Raw genomic sequence first — 14,164 nt, 5'->3', positions numbered from 1 at the left:
TCTATGGTCCATCCCTACAAGTATACAATGTTTTACAATGCCATGTTTTTCTTGCCATGCTGGCATCCATGCATAATTAATTAACTTGTGGGCATACTATATTGAAATGCAAATTGTCTTCTTTACAAACTCTCTATTCCACTCTATTGTTTCCTTATGGTTGTCTGTGGTCCAGGTAAGTCACTTAAGGGATGGCATTCTAGACCCTTTCAACTTCAGCAAAAATATAGACGTGAATGCAGATCAAAATTGCCAAGAGGACATTAGTGTGTGTTCACTGTGGTTTTGAGCATTCATGATCTTTTAAAATTGAACTAACAAACACTCAGAGTATTTTTTAAAGTTTTGCTAAGCATAGATTTCCCAAAAGTCATTTATGAGGAGCTTATATAGCATTCTGAATTCCAAATGAAATGAAATAAACATTTTAACCAGTCTGATCTAATATTTTAAGCTTGACAATTATGAATATTTTGAAATATTATCAAGTTTGTGACAGAAATAAATATTCCACAAGAGGTTTTTTTTCAGTGAATAGTCATTGATGGATGTATTGCAGGGAACAAAAAGACAGCTGAGTTACAGTGGGAGCTATTTTAGCCTCATCTACTTGGTGGGAAAGAAAGGCCTTTTATACTGTACTCTTCACAATCTCAGGACATTCCAAAATTCTTCATGGCTAATGAAGGATTTATGAAATATAGTTAGTGATGTAATCTGTGTTACCTAATAACCAATTTGCACACAGCAAGCTCCCACAGACAGCAAGGTGATAATGCCCAGATCCTGTGTTTTATTTTCTGATGTTGACAGAAGGATACATATTGCCCCAAATTCACAGATGACTCCGCTGCTCTTCTGCAACATAGTTCAGCAGGATCTTTTACATTCAACTTAGAGGATGTACAGGGCTTGATTTAAAATCTCATGTAAAGGTCACATTTCTGATACTATAGCATTTCATAGAATCATAGAATCCCTACAGTGTGGAAGTGGGCCATCCAGATCCATCCTCCTACCCTATCCTTGTATCCGTCCATTTCCTCTGGCTAATCCACCAAACCCGCACAACCCCTGGACACAATGGGCAATTTAGCAAGGCCAATCCACCTAACCAGCATTTGTTAGTCAACCTGGACTTTTGTGCTCAAGTTTCTAGAACAGTCAGGATTAGTTTGGCTGCCTGTGTTGCTCTTCATTTGATTTATACTCATTGACTGTAAAATTAGGTCGTTTGTAAAGCTGACAGCTACCCAAGTCTGTTTATTTTCAGCCAGGGCAAGTTATATTAAAATTGGCCCCAAAATTGTCAATAAATGAAGCAATGATTGCAGCAGATAATAAGCAAGGCAATTATGGATGCTAATGCTGAATCATTGAGTGGAACCAATCTGTTTAGGTATATTGTGACACACTACTGGGGTAGGTGAGACTTGAATCTGGATTCTCTGGCTCGGAGGTAGGGATATTACCACTGGAGCACAAGACTCTAGAGGTTCAGAATAGACTCTCAGATTCTTCAGGGTATTTGGGATTCAGAAATGTGCACAAGTACCTGAGAAGATAGTCAACCCATCTGGAATAGAATACCAGTGGTGGTGAAAGGGGAAGCCCTCAACTATGATGTTACAGGGAGCCCCACATGGAAGAGTGCTAAGAAATTTAGGACAACTGGAATTTTTATTTTTATACAAAGTGAAAAGCACAGGCTGACTTAGTATTATGTCTTTCTGGGATATACACAGAGATATTGAAATGGGCCATTCAACCTAATTGGTCTCTGGTGTTTATCATTCATCTGAGCATAGCCCTAATCTCAGGAGTCCATTTTGTTTCCATATTTCATTCTTTTTTTCTCCAACCACTTGTCTAACCTAATCCTAAAAGTTGGCACGATCTCTGCTTAAGTCAACACCAGTATGCATTTTACAGTGTCAGATACCACCCCCACCCAATGTGTTAAGAACAAAGCTTCTCCTTTTCTTTTTCTTAAATTTCTCACATTTAATCTTATAACACAAAATTAATTAGAACAATCTGAGTGTATTTAATTTATCCAATTTCTACATACTTTGAAACAATTCTAACAAAATACCCCATCGTCTTCTCTGTTCTCCTGATGCAATTAAATTCTTTTCATGTCTTTCTTCATCCTGTTCTTCCAGTTGGAATATTTTGTCCAGTTCTGGGCACCACACTTTAGGAAGGAAAATAAGATTGTTGGAATGGTTCCAGGGATGAAATATTACCAATAGACAGACTGGGAAGGTTTGGCTGTTCTTCTTTGAAGATGTTTAAAATCAGGAAGGGTTTAGAGACAGTAAATAAAGAAAAGCTTTTTTTCAAATGGTTGAAGGATTGATAAGCAAAGGGCACACATTTAAGGGATGCAGCAAAAAAACAAGAAGTGACATGAAAATCAGATTTACGTCACAAGTGATTCAGATTTAAAATGTTTTGCCTGCCAGGGTAGTGGATAAAGATTCAATAACAGCTTGCAAAAGGAATTGGATAAAAACTTGAAGAAAGTAATGCAGGAAAAAGGGAAAGAGCTGTCTAATGGTGGCTCAGTGGTTAGCACTGTAGCCTCACAGCACCAGGGACCCACATTTGATTTCAGCCTCGGGTGATGGTCTGTGTGGAGTTTGCGCATTCTCCCAGTGTCTGTGTGGGTTTCCTCCGGGTGATCCAGTTTCCTCTTACAGTCAAAAGATGTGCAGATCAGGTGAATTGGCCTTGGTGAATTACTCATAGCACTAGGTGCAATAGTCAGAGGGAAATGAGTCTGTGTGGGTTACTGTTTGGAGGGTTGGTCCGAAGGGCTTGTTACCATACTGTAGGAAATCTAATCTAAAAAAAGCTGAATTTCTCTTCTGTACTGTACGATTCTATGATTTTCATTTTCCCATATTAGACCCATTAAATGAGGAGGAGGAAAAATGGGGAGCTAAAGGTCAGTTGGCAAACTATGGTCAACACTAGGGAAAATGCTATAATTTTTAATTGCAGCTGCGCAGGGAAATTTCAGAAATCATAATCTCATTTGGCAGAATCAACATTTTTAATGAAAGGGAACTGCTTGACCAACATGTTTGAGATTTTAAAGGTATAATGAGCAAGATTATCAAGGGGTAAACAGTGAATGTATTATATTTAAACTTTCAGAAATCAATTGAGAAGGTCCCACATTGGAAGATGTTAGACAAGATGAAGGCTTCTGGGATTGAGAGTAATATATCAGAATATATAACCAGGGTAGGAATAAACAGAAATTAACACAGAAATTATTGGAAAATCTCAGCTGGTCTGGCAGCATCTGTGGAGAGAAAGCAGAGTTAACATTTCAGGTCCAGTGATCCTTCTTTAGAAATGGACCCAAAATGTTAATTCTGTTTTCTCTCCATGGATGTTGCCAGCCTGCTGAGTTTTTTTCCAGCAGTTTCTGTTTCTCTTTCTGATTTCCAGCATCCGTAGTTCTTCGAGACTTTTTAGGAATAAACAGGTCATTTTCAGAATGATAATATTTAACCAGTTAAGTACTGCAAAAAAAACTTAAACTAAGCTATTTACAACCCATATCACAAAGGGTTTGTGAAGGAACTAACTGTAATATTTTGAAGTCATGATTTGGAGATGCCGGTGTTGGACTGGGGTGTACAAAGTTAAAAATCACACAACACCAGGTTATAGTCCAACAGGTGCTCCGAAGCGGTGCTCCGAAAGCTAGTGCTTCCAATTAAACCTGTTGGACTATAACCTGGTGTTGTGTGATTTTTAACTTAATATTTTGAAGTTTGTTAATGATACAAAGCTAAGCAGAAACGTAAGCTGTGTGGAGTGCACAGAAAGACTGCACAGGGATATAGACTGGTGAAGCGACTGACCAAGAAGATGACAGAAGAATGATTGAGAATTGCAAAATTATCCATTTCCATAGGAAAAATGGAAAAACAGATTGCTTTAAAAGTAAGAGAGTGATACACATTGATGTACAGAGGGATGCCCAGTTCTTACTACTCTAGATATACAAAATGTAGCTAAGAAGGTAAATGGAAGAGTAGTCATATTTACAAAGGAGATGGAATATAAGCGTAAGGAAGACTTACTGCAGTCACAATGGGCTTTGAGACCATATCTGCGGTATAGTACTCATATTTATCTTCTTAAAAAAAGAAAAACTTGCCTTTGAGTATGTGCAACTAAATTAATTCCTGAAAAGAGAGGATTTTTTTTTGTCCTATGAGAACAGCCTGTGTAAAATGGATCTTTATTCTCTGGCATTTCGAAGAGTAGAAGTTCAGATGAAATGAGAGGCCTTGGTAGGATAGATGCTGCTGTGTAATTGCAGGTGGGGAAAGGGGGAGAGGGTAAATGGCAAACTGGCCTCCTATTTGATTCAATGAGCTCCCTACCAATGATGGGGAGATAAAATCAACCTTAGGGATCATGATATCATAAGGAGTTGTTGGCCATTTAGGACTGAAATGAGGCTCTTCAAACAGAGGGATTGTGAGATTTTTCAACTTTTGAGACCCAAGCGCTGCAGATGCTCTAATGATGAGTGTATTAAATACTGATATTAATCAATTTTAGGGATCAAGGGATATTGGAATAGGGCCAGAAAATGGACTTGATGTAGAAGTTCAGTTACGATCTTAGAGACGCAAGTTCAAGGGGTCATTGATGTACTCATATTCCTGTTCTTATGTTCAGATAGCATTCCAGTTACTCTGTGCTTTTCCTTTTTATTCCAACAATGTCCTTCTTAGTGTGAGGACACCAGTTGTCATCTTAAGAACATTATATCTTGACATTTACATTCTATCGGTCTTTCCATAAAGCCAATATTCTATTCACTATTTTACAGCCTCATCCACGAAAAGTGTTTAGCAAAGTTGAACCACCAAATCTCTGTCACTTCCATGCCACCCAGCTTCAGCATTATTAAATATCATGATTACGTTATTTAAACAAAAATGTACTTGCTGTCTTTCACTTTTATCTGCCATTTTGCCCATTTCTACCAAATTATCAGTATCCCCTTTCAACAGTTTTCTCCCTTTAAACCAGATTTCAATCCAACTTGCTACTCTTCTCCCTTTGTGACTAATCTTGATGATCCATATCACTACTGTTGATTTTTTTTGCTGAAGGTGTCGTTCTATGTGTAGATAGTGAGCTTCCAGCTGTAACGCATGTGAAGTTACACAGCAGCAGTTCAATGCCATCATGTAACCACGAGACATGGTGCTGTTTCTGTAAACAACAGACAGGGTAATGGCAGATTTTTCTGATAAGGTGTGAGATTTAGGAACACAGTTGTGATGTATACAACAGCAGCAGAACATCACCATAATGGTTCTCCACGAAGGTGCCTACTGGCAGACTGAATGCTGATAAAATTGCTTCCAGAAGTGGGAACTGGTAGGGCCTCTCAGCATGTTTAATTCCATGCAGCCCAAAATACCATTATGTACAAAGGACAATGTTACTTTTTCATATGTTCTTATAACATTCTATGACAGAATTTATTTCCAATCTATTTATAAAGGTCTATCCATGTAATTCAGAAGGGTCATTTGCCTTACTAGATCTCTGCCCTGGAAAAAAATGTCTCATTTAATAGCTACTATTCTTTACAAGTAGTTTGTAGCTCACACAAAGCTCCTTCAGAGCTATTTCTGAAAGCTGTGCTGGAACTGTTTTGAGTTGAGTGATGACTATTGATATTCTGTGTTGTAAACTATTCTGCCAATTTCATTTGGTGGTGTCTACAAATGATGTGTTATAGGTATGTAAGCACATATATTCTACCATGTGTTTCAGCACAATTATTTATTAGGAGGGGCTGGTGAGATAAATACTAATATTTCAGTAGCTGAATAATTACCAACCATGACCTGTGCTATCTTCCAATATTCACAGATTGTGCCTTCAAGGCTTTTCAGCCAAAGAGATCAACAATGGCTCACTGGATTCCAACTATTCCATATTATGCCTTCTGATTTTGTAAATATTTCTCACTGCTACAAGGCAATTTTTGCATACCCTTAACAATTTCAACCTTGCAGCACATACTGAGCTGCCCTATGCTGCTAGCCCACAGTAATATCAATGCATTACCGTCATGTTGTAATTTAGGCTGGTAACATCTTGCTCATCTCAATTTCATAACTGGAAGCCAACTATTCCCATTCCAAAACAAATGATCATAGAATCATAGAGCTGTACAGCATCAAAACGGACCCTTCGGTCCATGCTGACTCGTCCATGCTCACCAGATATCCTAAATTAATCTAGTCCCATTTGTCAGCATTTGGCCCATATCCCTCTAAACCTTTCCTATTCATATACCCAAGCAGATACCTTTTAAATTTTTAATTGTAGCAGCTCCACCACTTCCTCTAGCAGCTCATTCCATACACTCACCACCCTTAGTTGCCCTTTAGGTCCCTTTTAAATCTTTCCCCTCTCACCTTAATGACCTCCAATTTTGGATTCCCCTAGCCCAGGGAACATACCTTGTTTGTTCACTCTATCCATGCCTCTCATGATTTTATAAAAAGCTCTATAATGTCACCTGTCAGCCTCCGACGCTTCAGGGAAAATAGCCCCATCCTATTCAGCCTCTCCCTGTAAGTGAAACCCTCCAACCCTTTTGTAAAGCTCCAAACTAGAATTCGCAGGGCTTGAAATGTAAATGCAATTTTCTTTGTGGCTAAGTTCTGCTCCTGTTGCACATTTCCTATACCTTGCATTACGCTTACCACTAACCTATTGCTTTCTCTTGTACAATATTGCACCCCAAGTACTCTCTTTCTGTACGAGATGTAATAGAACAAAGAGTCTCAGAAAATGCTTAAGACTGGGATATAAAAGGGATATAAACATAAATTCCCACCTTGTAAATTTAAATATTTAAATGCTTCTTCCTATTAGACATCACTTTATACCCAGTTTTCAGTTAATACAGTCATCAATTATAGGAAAGTTAAGCCAAGATATTCAAAATCTTCACATAAAATTTATTTTTAGGACAAAATTGAATAGTTTGAAAGATCGATCAAATCTCATAGTGTCATCTGTTCCAGTTTGCAAGATTACTTCAGATGGAAAAAAAACAACCCATTTGATCTCATATTTCGAGAATATCAGTTCTATCAATTATCACAGTTATGGATCAGAAGCACAGATAGAATGAGACTTGATGCTGATGTAGTTGTGAAGTCTAAATTCCATTTACGGTCTCTGTTCAAGTGTTTGAAGTAGTTTGAGGTGTGTTTTGTGCTTCTAATTCTAACAATTCATCAAATATTTAACACTTTGTCTTGTGCTCTAGTGTTTTCCACATGTATCTTTTTAAAATCTGGCAGCTGTTTCACTTTATCCAAATTAATCCTTTACATTACTTTTCAAGTTGCTAGAGTGCTGAAAACAAATTACAAAAAGGTCCTAAAGGTTCATTGGTTCATTTTACTATAAGAATATCTGATCAATTGCTTTAATATCATAATACTATGTTTGAAAGCATTTAAAACAAATTGTAAGTCAAAACATGAATGACAAAATATTTGATATTTATATCTTGATGAAAAAATACTTCAGAGGTTAATGATGATTTACTCATAGCTTGCTAAGATTTTACAGTTCCATCCCAAGTTAACCAAGTTCACAATGAATTCAATTTATTTAGATCAATTTAAGCCATGTTTTCATCTGGTTCAATCTATTTTTCTATTAAAAATATCTAAACAAGATGAGCAGGATCAATGGAAAGCAGTAATAAACTTCTCTATTTTTACCAATACCATGAATGTTCATCCCTTACAGAAAATGTGTTCAAGAAATTAATGTTAGGAACATTCACTTCTTCATAACTGTTAAGGTTTACAATTGAGTTTCATGTACTGCAAAATGTCAGGTAAAAATCTTTTATTATCTTGAATTTTTCTAGAAATCTAAACAACAAACTTTTAAATGTGGAAAATTATTTCCATGGATTCTACAGCTTGCACTTCAATGCAACTTAATGATGAATTGGTTTGCAAAGATTTTCTATGTAAATGAGTTGAGGTTACTAATTGAAATAATCAGCATTGTCAGAGTGCCTTTTATTTTTAAAATAGGTATAGATTTTTAATGAAATAAGTATTAGGTTTCTTTCTATTTTAATTGATCTTCTCCTAACTCTAGTTTTAGTTGTGAGAAACAATCAATTATTTTCTCCAACTTGGAACGAATGAATCATCATCCTTTCAGCTCAGTTATTGAATGTTGGTGTTTTGTCTCCCAGCATTGTATTTTTGTTGATGCTATCTCTTTAAAAATATATTATGTATCTGGTGACCCAAAATCAACATTTTGCTAGTGCTGGTACATCCAGCAAACTAATTATATTTCAATTACACAGTTAAGAATCAAATCCCAAAAAACACAACTAAAAATGCAATGTTATTTGACTTTAGGAAATAAACATTTCTTTCATTTGATGTGGTATTCCAGACATTTTCTTCTTTGGATCAACTGTTAATTCCATTGCTTTGTTTATGCATTTACATGAATAGTTATCCTTCATGTTGCAGAACTCAAGTGTGAAAGCAAATGACTTTCTGGGTCTTATGCATCAGATCCAGGGACTTAATGTGAGGTAGATTTGAAGCATAAAGGACTCCAGCCTCCAATCGAAAGGGAATTGGTCTCATGGCAGGAATGCCTTCATACTAAGGTCCATCATGAAGAGTCCAATTACAAGTAAATGTAATACTCAATTGCTAAATGCCATCTTTTTGGGACTTATGTACATCCAACCAGCACTTGAAATAAGTAAGGAAACTCAGAGATTTGAGACAACAACTGCTGAAACACATTACCTGGAAATTGGGTGGGAGAATACATTCATGTACTGAGGGCTCAATACATCCCATGTTTATCTGTAGAGTCAAGCAAATGCTTCTGGGAGTTCTGCACCTCCAGATAACAGAGAAGAATTTTCAATAGGATGTGGTAGGTATGCAATTTGCTTTTGAAAAGGTTGATAATTATGCATCCAAATGCTGAACTGTGCTGCTTGCACACTTTCTGTGAAAATTCCTACTTTCTATCCAGCAAAAAGGAAAATCTGTACTTGTCAATCATCCGCTGTGAGATGAATAACAGTTGCTTTGGCGTCAAAGTTGGTCCAGGAATACATGCCTACCAATGGAAGTTTATACATGTTTCTCTCACTTGCATAAACATAATAATCCAATACTTTCACAGCCATGATCAGCCCTTTTGGCTTTCTGCTGGAACTTAGATAGGCACAGGCCTATTGTTAACAACATGATTAGCCTCCAATTAACCGCAAACACCAACCTCCTAAAATTTAGGGAGATAGGCAACAGGTGATGCTGTTTCAGTCAACTAAACACTAGTTCAACCATTGCTCACAATTAGATTTCTGTAATCTTTGGTTCTGCCAATATATATGTAACTTTGCTGAACATGAGTAAATGAGGTATGCCCTGGGATGTTTTTACCATGTTAAAGACCACTAGGTAATTAAAAGTTGTTATTGGAGGTAACCCTAAATAAGAAAATGTGCATTGCAGTTTGGTGCAAAGAGAACCTACATGTTGGTGTAAAATTCTAAGTAGCTTGAATGAAAAATTCCGAAGCATGATGCAAGTCAGAAATCTGACTTGCTAAGTATTTAAACTTTTGTTGTCAGTTACAGAGGTTTCGGGTGTGCTAATTTTTCTGCAGAGTTCTCTTTTTATTTTAAAAGTTAATCAGTTTATTGTATATTTAATAGTCTACAAGTACAATACACCAAACAAAATAGTTTATCTGTACTATATAGTTGTAATGTAATTATCTGTTGAATTGTGAATAAAGTACAATTGCTTTATCATATATTTAGTCTTCAGTCAAGAAATTGATGATGTTGTTCCCATTTTTGGGAAGCTAAACAGCTGCCTGAACTTGCACTATGATGAGCTGGAATGAATCTGTCCACCACCTTGGTATCGATTTTATCTTTAAACCCCTCTGGGGCCTGAACTTGAAATAGTTATAAGGCTATATGCATACACAAATGATTTTTTTTTGTTTTAGGACCCAGATTAGATCATCCTGAACATAGCCAGAACTTTCCAAATATCATGTTTTTAAAGACAGTGTAAATGATGTGGGACCAGGAGGAGCTGGAGTGCTTCTCCTGACTGTGTTAAAACTGCTCCTGTTCACCACTTGTGCCCTACCATTTGACTACTAAAGTGAACTCTGCTTCTTCACATTTTCAGTGACATAAGCACAAACATCTCAGCCTTTGTCTTGCTATATTGAGCTCTTATAACTCAATCCTCGTAACTGGAGATGTTTACAAATTCTTGTTACAATCATTAATATAATAGCTCCAGATAAGGATTTTTAAAAAGTCTATAATCCTGAACAATAGCAAATGAAAATCTAACAGATATTTCAAATTATATTTACTGTTTGCTAATAAATCGATCATAATAAATATGGGATCTGCATTTCCCCATGAATCAATGTGCTCATGTTTAAATTCTATCACATTTTATTTTATCCTGTGCATGGTCATTTTCAATTTTCAGCTGTTAGATGGGTTAGACCATTTACTATAATATGAATCCTTTAAACGACAAGGAATTCTCCACAAATCAATGCTCCCTTCATGATGAGCTGCCAGGAGGCGCTGTTTAAGTAGCACAGCTGAATGGTGCACGCTTTTTTTCCCCTCATTTCCCTCAAGGTGGGAAATCTCATTATCACATTTAAGTTTTAGTTTATGATCCATCTGAGAACAAAGATCGCCTCGCTCGTATGCCTCATGTGCCTCAGTCAAACAAATTGATTTGTATCTTGGAATAGTCAAAAGTGACGGATTGAGGGGTGGACAAAACAAATTCTGCTAATACATTCATTAAGCACTTTACAAAGAAATCCTGTTAGAATTTGCCACGCAGTTAACAAATGTAATCTTCATGCCATTATTAGTGAGGAACAGATAGCCCATGAGTTACGAATCACCACAAATTGTGAGACAATTTATACATTTCTACTTTAAATTCACAAAAACAGCAGTTTGCCTCAACCTTCCAATGAGATTGTACATTTATTATCAATTAAACTAACCATTTAATGTTAGGGCTGGAGATTCAATCATGTGAAGGCATTTAGAACAAGATTTATATTCCTGCAATGTTACTAACTCTACTGACTTATTCCCAAAGGTAGCAAATTATTTTCAGAGAATTTTAAAATTCATAATGTTTTTTTCTTTCTGTTTCTAATTCTCTTTGAGAGAGAAAAAGAATGATTGGATTATGTCATTTCTCTTTCCAATCCAACCTCCTCTCCATTTAAGTCTCATTAGGAGATAGACTGTTAATCCTATTGTTCACATAGGTCCCAGTTTCCCCATTGTCCTCAATGCACCAATATCAACACACATTTGAAACTATTTGCAGCATGAACTGAAGAGTGAAGGATAAAATGTTACTAACAATGTTTTCAATGAGATGCCCTGTCCCAGCAAATTCTAGGCCATTTGTGGTACATCATTCTTTTTTTCACATTTGTTAATTGTTCATGTATTACTGGATAAGATTACAGATTGTGAAATCATTTTGAAAGATCTATTTAACTCTAATTGTTTCAACATCTGTATTTGGTAAGAGTACCTGGTAGCTGGAAATTATCTGCGTTAGTTCAATGAAGTACGATAATATGAAATTAAAGCATTTTCCAATCAAACAAAACTTGACTGAGATTGAGAATAGACCGACAACTAAATTGGAGAAAGTGAGGTCTGAAGATGCTGGAGATCAGAGTCGAGAGTGTGTTGCTGGAAAAGCACAGCAGGTCAGGCAGCATCCGAGAAGCAGGAGAATCAGAATGTCATTCCTGATGAAGGGCTCTGGCCCAAAACGTCAATTCTCCTGCTCCTTGGATGCTGCCTGACCTGCTGTGCTTTTCCAGCAACACATTCTCTACTACAACTAAATTGCATTTGATAGAAACCATAAATTACAATTTCAATAGTTGTTGGAATGAAGGCAAGTTCTCCAGATAAACTAGTCGGTCTCCTCAGAATGTGTGGTACTAATTTCAGCCACAAAGTCCTATAAAGCTTAGCCTTCTCCAAGAGAATTCCAAATCCTTTTTGTTGAGGACTTAGCCTGATTCCCAACTGACAACAGCATCCAACTAACCTGGATTTCATAATCATGACTTCCACCAGAATGCAGAACCTCCTCAATTCTCACAATCTGCTGGTGCAGATCCATCAATGTTATCTTCAAGTAAGAGGAACAGCTGCAGCAACAGTCTATTTATTGATTCTCAGCTTCTGGAATAGGCCAATCAGTTCTTTCAGTTTGTTTCATCATTCATAATCTACTTCTACTTCCTTTTCAGGAAGGTGGTTCCAAAGACCACAGCCCTCTGTGAGAAATAATTTCCCCCCATATCTTTTATTTTAAATAAGTGACCCTTTATTTTTGAAGAGTGACTCATAGATCCTCCCATAAGAGAAAACGTCCTCTCTGCATTCATCCTGAGAATCTTAAATATTTCAATCAAGTAACCTCGTACTTTTCTAAATGCCAGTAGATACAAGCCTAACCTGTTCAATCTTATCTCACAAGACCACCTTGTAATTACAGATATTAGCTTGCTAAACCTTCAGTGAATTGCTTCCAATGCATATACATTCTTCCTTAAATATGGTGACCAACACTATGTACAGTACTCAAAATGTTGTCTCACTAGTGCCTTATACAACAGAAGCATAAGCTCTCTTATAATTTATTGCAAGGCAAATTAAATACGTACATTAGCTTTTGTAATTACTTGCTGTACCTGCATACTTGTCTTTTATAAGTCATGCACCAGGACAATCAGATCCTCCTACATCTCTGAGTTCTGCAATCTCTCACTGTTTAGATAAAATGTGTCTTTTAGTATTTTACCTGTCATAAATGGATGATTTCACAATTCTCATATTTTTGCTTACTCCCTTAACCAATCTATGTCCCTCTGTAGCTTCCTTATATTTTCTTCATCATCTAACATCCCACCCATCTTTGTATCATGAGCAAATTTGGCAATCATTACCTTCTGCCCCTTCATCTTAACAATTTATAAAAATTGTGAATAGTTGGGGTCCTAGCACGAGAGCCATGACACATTGATTGCTACATCCTGCCAAACTGACAAAAGACCATTAATGCCCACTGTCTATATCCTGTTAGCCAGCTAATCTATTGCCAATATGCTACCCTTCCACCATGGGCTTTTGACTTCTGCGATAATCTTTGATGTGGCACTTTATTGAATGAGCATTGGAGCACAGTCCATCCAAAGTTCCCCTTTATGCACAGCACATGTTGCTTCCTCATTAGTCATGATTTCCCTTTCATAAAACCATGTTGACTCTGATTAATTATTTGAATTTATTAAAGCGCTCTGCTATGATTTCTTTAATAGTAGCTTCCAACATTTTCCCTGTGACAGGTGTTAATCCAACTAACCTGTAGTTTCATGCATTCTGACTTCCTTCATTTTTGAATAAAGGAGCTGCATTCACTTTCTTACAATCTGATCAGACCCTCCTCAAATCAAAGGAGGTTTGGAAAATTAAAACCAAGCATTAACTACCTCATTAGCCACTTTAAAAATCCTTGAGTGAAGTCCATCAGGACCCAGGTACTTGTCAGCTCTCAGTTCCAACAAATTGCTCAGCACCACTTCTCGGCTGATTGTAATTTTCCGGGAGTTTCTCACACACTTCCATTTCCTGCCTTGTCTGGGATGTTACCTGTATTCTTGAAGCAAAGACTGTTGCAGAATGCCTGTTTAATGCAAATACCATCTCTTTAGTTTCCTTTATTAATCCTCCGGATTCACTTTCTATAGGGTCAACTCTCAATCACAACTGTAGAACCACGGAAATGTTACACTGCAGAAAGAGGTCAGTCAGCCCATCATGTCTGCAGCAGCTGAATATACTAGTGACCCATTCTAATCCCAATTACCAACACTCGCTCTGTAGTGTTGCAGCTTACAGATCCACAATCCTTTTAAATGGATCAAGGAGTTGCACCTCAATGACCAAATAGGGCAGTGAATTCCAAATACGCTCACCGGGTGAAATAAA

General features: G+C 36.9%; 1 protein-coding gene across 3 annotated transcripts in view; it reads left to right on the top strand.

Moving 5' to 3' along the window:
• Positions 1-14,164, top strand: part of LOC122562716 (calcium-binding protein 7) — a 160,718-nt gene that overhangs the window by 97,992 nt on the left and 48,562 nt on the right. The window lies entirely within an intron of this gene.

This window comes from Chiloscyllium plagiosum, unplaced genomic scaffold (assembly GCF_037043375.1).
Source record: "Chiloscyllium plagiosum isolate Xiang-an unplaced genomic scaffold, Cpla_swu_hap1 HiC_scaffold_24, whole genome shotgun sequence".
Classification (NCBI taxonomy): Eukaryota; Metazoa; Chordata; class Chondrichthyes; order Orectolobiformes; family Hemiscylliidae; genus Chiloscyllium; species Chiloscyllium plagiosum.
Note: the sequence above shows the minus strand (reverse complement) of the source record. Positions and strands in the feature narration are given on the sequence as shown.